The sequence below is a fragment of the Clupea harengus genome, chromosome 26 (genome assembly GCF_900700415.2).
Source record: "Clupea harengus chromosome 26, Ch_v2.0.2, whole genome shotgun sequence".
NCBI lineage: Eukaryota > Metazoa > Chordata > Actinopteri > Clupeiformes > Clupeidae > Clupea > Clupea harengus.
In genome coordinates, this window is record NC_045177.1 from 8,404,020 (window position 1) to 8,411,255 (window position 7,236).

The window sequence follows — 7,236 nt, forward strand, 5'->3', positions numbered from 1 at the left end:
TGCTGTTGTGTTGATGGGTAAAATAAGTATCCATTTTGGCTTTGCTGCATAGTTAGTCAATTGTGCTCATATCGCTGTGTAGTGTATTGATAGTGTGTATCTCAACAATAACATAAAAAACAGTTTTGTGTGTCTATTAGACATAAAGTCCTTATACTCACCCATACATGCATAAATGGGCATGCACCTCCCTACCTGCAAGAATGAATTACTCCCCAAACCCCACCTGCACCCTCAGGTCTTCAAACAGCTCGCTCCTCCGCGTCCCCAAAACAAAGCTCCGCACCATGGGCGACCGGGCCTTTTGCTCGGCAGCGCCACGCTTATTGAACAGCCTCCCTGACCACCTAAGGGCAACGCAGACGCTGGACTCCTTTAAAGCTGGACTAAAAACATTTTTATTCAGGAAGGCATTTCTGGCCTTGTGTTAAATCGTATGTTAAAATGTTAAAAAGTTTTCTATTATGCTTATGTTAATTCATTTTTATTTTATTGTATTATTATAGTTAGTTTTTAATATGTTGGCACTCTGATATTCTTTTGAATGAAGAGTGCATTACAAATAAAATAAATTATTATTATTATTATAAAGGGGGGTTATGTAGTGTTTTCTATCTGTAAACATGGAGCAGTTCAGTGTGTGAAGCAGGAGCGGTCACACCTAGACTGACTGATGTTAGACCAGAAGCCAAAAGTGAAACTAAAATCTGATTGGCCAGGGCAGCCACTGCCACACACACACACACACACACAATTATAGGAGGAGTAGGGGCCTTTAAAACAGCTTTCTCAGCACACACACTCACCGAGATGCTTCATGAACTTATAAACAATTGGAGGCTGGATGTGTAGATCTGAAGTTCATTGCTGGGCGGGAAGACAGCAATGAATTTCAGATCTTCACATCCAGCCTCCTGACTCCTGAAGTTTGAGACTTAGAGTGGTATTTGGGACACAACATAAGTGGCGTTTGTCGGCAGGATTGGATTCAGGACGAGTTGAGCTCTCCTCTGGGGCTCGGTGTGGCCGGTGTGAACAGCTGGGGCGCCCACTTTAAAGTCAAGGTGAGCAAGATTTTGCTTATTAGCTGGCTGTTTTTACCAGTGTGTGGTCTGAAAGAAACAGTAAGAGACACGACTCCATGGCCTCTGCAGGGGTCATATGCCCCGAGGTTATTGACACAAATGGAAGCGAAAGTTCCAGATCCTAAAAAAAGGGACAGCAGTGGAAAAAGGCAAGACAAGAAGAGTTAGACATTATTATTAATAATAATAATAATAATTCATTTTTTTAATTGCGCTTTTCTAAATACCCAAAGTCGCTTTACAAGTGTGAGGACAAGCAAAACAAGACAACAGTCAAATATAAAGACAAAGGATCGAACAAAACAGACAAATAGAACATTATAGAAAAAAAAGCTAACATATAAGTCTATTAGTGGAGGAGAGGGAGCAGGGGATGTTCAGGTGAAGGCGAGGTTGAAAAGGTGAGTTTTGAGGGATTATTTAAATAGTGCTATGTTGGGAGCCAGACGGATGGGGAGAGGGAGGTCATTCCAGAGGGAGGGTGCAGCAGCAGAAAAGGCCCTGTCACCCCAGGTCCGGCGCTTAGTCCTGATGGTTTTAAGAGTGTTTGCGCCGGCGGACCTGAGGCAACGGGTAGGGGCGTGGAGGGGGAGGAGGTCAGAAAGGTAGGAAGGCGCCAGCTTATTTAGGGCTTTGAAGGTGGTCAGTAGTATTTTGAAGTTAATCCTGTGTTTGACCGGGAGCCAGTGGAGGTTTCGGAGGACCGGGGTGATGTGTTCATAGCGGCGGGTGGAGGTGAGCAGACGAGCGGCAGAGTTTTGGACGTATTGGAGTTTGTTGAGGACAGTGTTTGGAGAGCCATATAGGATGCTGTTGCAGTAGTCCAGTCTGGAGGTTATGAGGGCATGAATTAGAGTTTGGGTGGTGGCAAAGGACAGAGAGGGCCGGAGGCGTGCAATGTTCTTGAGGTGGAAGAAGGCGGTTTTGGTGATGTGACTGGCGTGGGGTAAGAAAGAGAGGGCATTCATGAGAGTGACCAAAGAATGAATGGCTGGGGAACAGAGGAAGGCAGCAGAGCAGTTGCAGAAGATTAATATGAGAAGTTGTGATGGGGGAGAAAGCAAACCTCCGCCCTATGTTTCAACAACTATGCCTGTTAACAGGCGTGAACGATTATACCCACAGCTACCAGAGTCAGGGCAGTTTCCAGGAATAGAATTTACAGGGAGTTTTAAGGGAGAGGCTCAGACGACAGAAGGAGGAAGAGAGGGGTTGGAGCTGCGGGGATCAAACAAAGGAACACACACACATTCTTTCTGGCGCGCTCCTAACAGCGCAACCCCGAGCTCGCAAGCTCGCACACACACACACTCCCTCTCTATTACACATCCCCACACTCCTTCAATTCATTAGTTAGTTACATTTAGCCAGATTACATATTGTGTGTTATTTTCTTATCATTGTGTAAATAAATACTTTGATTATATATGCTGGTCTATTTAATGTTACACAAGAATGGACGTTGCCAACCTCTTCTATTCAGAACTCCAATGACCTTCAACCATACTATTAATAAGGTAACTTTGGTTGTAGTTATTAATTTCATTATTAATCAGAGTTCCAAATTGATAGTATAATATATTTTATGAGACTGATATATTTAATGAGACTGATTTGTGGATTATCTTTATTTTTGACCACCGTGGAGGACACTACACTTTGTGCCTTTGTGTTGAATGGGTTGATGCCTGTCCAATCGGGTGAGATCACCAACATATTGTTGCTGTTGCAAGGACAGCACCAGTGTGTCTTGGTGGCCCTCGCGAAGACGGTATCACAATTTAGACACAATTGCACCCACATTCACCCGGCGCCTGCTCACAGGGTAAGATACCTACATAGTCTGGTACTTCCATGTGAGGCTGGTACCAATTTCACCTACACCCCTAACCAACCCCCACCTACCTCAGGGTGAAGATTTTGCCCACGTGGTGAGGGGAGAACAGGCCAGGGAGGCTCCCCAGGGAGAAGTTGTGATTGTACTGCTCTGCCAGTGGCACATACTCATGAAGCAGGACAGACGTGGGCTTGGAGTACTGTATGGCTACTTGCCGGTCGAAGGCCATATCATGCTTCTATGACAGCACACACGCACACACCAACACACGCAAGCAGACAAACGGATAAGCAGGTGCACACAAGGTGTGCCACAAAAAAATATATACAAGAGTGATGCTGTTATGTAAGGCAGTGCAGGCTGAATTTCTCACCTGTGATGACTGGCCTTTTGTGTGTGTGTGTGTGTGTGTGTGTGTGTGTGTGTGTGTGTGTGTGTGTGTGTGTGTGTGTGTGTGTGTGTGTGTGTGTGTGTGTGTGTGTGTGTGTGTGTGTGTGTGTGTAAAAGAGAGAGGGAGATAGATGACAATCTGGATAAGTTTGTTGATGGAGATGATCCTGTATCTCAGGCTGCTGGGTTTAGTTGATTCCAGCTCGACAGCCATGAGGACCCCATGTGATCGCACAGCTGAAAGGCGTTGGAGATCAGGGTCTCATTCAACCAGGCAAACCTCTCCAGACCTGCAGGGGGCAGCAAAGTCATGCAAATCAAACTAACTCACCTGAAGGGGATCTGTGGCCATTGATGCCAATACTTGAAAGAATACCGAGGATATGTGTGATGCTTTGAGCCAGAAATAATCATACTAATAAAACTCTAATAATGAATAAACTCATAATGATGATGATTGATAGATAGACTGGTACAGACAGATTTAAATCATTGTTTTGTGCATGAGCTGTCACTCTAGAAATACAGAAATGCTGAAATGTTACTGCAGGAATGTGGCGGCATTGCAAAAGTATATGAGCCAAAGACTGTAGTAGCAGAGGAGGACATTTGGGTCACAACTCCAGAAACATGGCGCACGATACTGAAAGGAACTGGAGGAAATAAGTGTGGACAACAGCTCTGCTGCTTGAATCACATTGTTCCTTTTGTTAAATGTGTGTCTGTGTGTGTGTGTGTGTGTGTGTGTGTGTGTGTGTGAGGGTTTTAAGAAAGATGTGGGATGAGGTGTGCGATTGCATTGAAGAACAGAACAGAGCATAGGGGAAAAGACAGGACAAATAAACACACCAGTGCACTTCACCATAACAGGAGTAGCCATGAGGGGAGAGCTAAAAGGCATACCAGGAGAGTGCCGGTTGGAAAGTGAGGAGGATGAAGATGATGAAAGTGAAAGGGAGCTAGGTAATATCCAAGGCCCAGTGATCCCCTTAGCACTTAAAACTGTGATGGGGAGGGCATTGCATGGCTCATTGGGAGAAGCCATACAAAACAAGATGAAGCAGGTTTTACCACTTTGTAATGTGGCCATTCCTTTTCACACTTAAAGATGTTTAGGGACTGGAGACACCAAGTGATGAGTAGTTTCAGGTGTAACTTTGTCCCATTCTTCCTGCAAACAAGTCTTGAGGTGTGCAGCGGTACGGGGTCTTTGTTGTCGCATTTTGCGTTTCAAAATGCGCCACACATTCTCTATTGGGGACAAGTCAGGACTGCAGGCAGGCCAGTCCAGCACCGGCACCCTCTTTTTCCTCAGCCATGCCGCGCCCTCCTCTTCCTCAGCCATGCCTTTGTAATGCGTGCAGAATGTATTGCATTGTCTTGTTGAAATATGCATGGGCATCCCTGGAAAAGAAGTAATCTTGAAGATTGGATATGTTGCTCCAAAATCTCTATGTACTTTTCAGTATTAATGGTGCCATCACAGTAGTGTAAGTTACCTTTGCCAAGGGCACTGACACAACCCCATACAGACCCTGGCTTTTGGACTTGTTGCTGGTAACAGTCTAGATGGTCCTTTTCTTCTCTGGTCCGGAGCTCACGGCTTCGATTTCTTAAAAAAAAAGACCTGAAATACTGATTCGTCTGACCACAATACACGTTTCCACTGTGTGATGGTCCATCCCAGATAACTCCGAGCCCAGAGAAGTCGACGGCGCTTCTGGACACGGTTAACATAAGGCTTCCTTTTAGCACAGTAAAGTTTTAACTGGTATGTGTGGATGTAACTACGTTTTGTAGTGCTTGACAAAGGTCTGCCAGAGTAATCCTGAGCCCATGTGGTTATATCGCTTGTAGATGAATGACGGTTCTTGATGCAGTACCGTCTGACGGGTCGGAGATCACGGTTATTCAGCTTAGGCTTGCGCTAACGCACAGAAATTCCTCCAGATTCCTTGAATCTTTTAATTATGTCATGCACCGTAGAGCAGGGCCGGAGTGGGGCCACTTTTCAGCCCGGGAATTTCAGGCCCAAGACCGGCCCATTTTTTTCATGGTAGTGGAAATTGGATAAATGAAGCAACAGTTCAGCTCTTACTATCCTGTAGTTTTTTTTATTAATACCATAGTTCAACAAATAATGTAAAGGTTAAACAATAATCCACTTAAGATGAGAAATTAACAAAAAATATTCCACTATTCCACAAGGATTGGTTGATAAATTAACAAAAGCAGAAATAAATAAATAAAGCATTTGAAACGTATCCCACTCTTCAACAAAGAGGCATATTGAACTAATGTTTACAGTTCAACTCACAGTACAGTAGCCTATACAGTTACATTGCGAATAGCACCAACAGCATCTACAGCATCAGTAACCGCCTAAGCAGTGCACTGGTTTCAGCCACTTTATCTATAACTGTGTCGTTGCTTATAGACATGAGGATTTCCTTCTCTGTGCACATTAACATGAAAACCTCCAAGTTGTCCTGACTCAATGAGCTTCGTAGCCTATTCTTCACAAATTTTAAGGTTGAGAAGCTTCTCTCACATGCAACCTGTGTGATGGACAAAGTCAACAGAAACTTATATGCTAACCCAATGACATGATACGCATCTGTGAGGAGGTTGTACTGTGAGAGTATTAAATGGACACAAATGGCACAGTTTTTGCAGGAGGAACAGGTCCTGCTTTCAAGCTCCATCTCTGGTAATATTTTGCTTGCGAATAGGTTGACAACGCTACAACGATATTAACCAACGCTACAACGTTAGCCGAATAGTTACGTTGCTAATCATTAGGCCTATGTCTCTCTTTACCAGTTGTCACTTGTGTTTGTCCTCTTGAAAATAAATCGGTAAGCTTGGCACATTTGGCAGCATCCTCCTCCACAGGGATGGATTAACGAACGGGCCTACCGGGCCCAGGCCCAGGGGCCCATGAGCTCAGGGGGCCCCTAGGCCAGAGCCTCTGCGTGAAGTCGCTGTTATGTATCTCTTATTTGTGGTTGAAAAAGGTGTATTTTATTCATTTGCTAATCGCTTTAATTGAGTGTACCTGTGCTGTGTTAGAAAAAGCTAGATTAATGCGACAGTGATCAAGCATAACTTTTTGGGACTGCTCAGGATACCTTATGTTATATATCCCCTCAAAATGGCAAACCTGTCTCTGTCATGGTTTTCATCATTTTTAGGGGGAATCGTCAGTAGCAATCTATAACAAAATTATACTGTATGCTTATCTTACATACACTATAGAAACTATTAAAAAACGATTCAATTAAATTAATAATTTCTTATTTTCTTTGTTATTTTTGTCATATACAGATATGCAATGATGATTGCTGGGTAATATGTATCTTGTTGTCCAATGTCAAGTCTCTATTTGATCATGTGATGAGACGATACGATATAGCTAGTTTAGGCGCAGAATCTGAAAGTCAAGGCCTACAAGCAGGCACAGTAGGCTACACCTGCCGGACGACGCCTTTCAAACAAAGGCAAACAAAAGTGGTGATGCATGATTTGATTTTTCAATGGACAGGATAGCCAGCCCATTCAGCCTCTCCTGCCCCATGCTGCCCCTCAGGTAGGTCTTAATCCGTTTCAAGTTGGAAAAGAATCACTCGGCTGTTGCCCTGTCACATGTAATGTCAGAAACAATAGCAGGGCAGTGCACACATCACCGAAGGTGGATGTTACAGAGTAAACTTTGACCTGTTTACTTTCCCAATACAATAGCCAAAGTATCTAATTCGACCATAAAATCCAACACATTGGTTGTGTTTGTGTGTGCGTGTGCGTGCGTGCGTGTTTTGCGGGCGCACAATTTTTTTTTTCGCGGGGGGGGGGGGCCTTCAAAATATCCAGGCCCAGGGGCCCGTGGTTTCTTATTCCGTCCATGCTCCTCCAATGCCTTTCTTT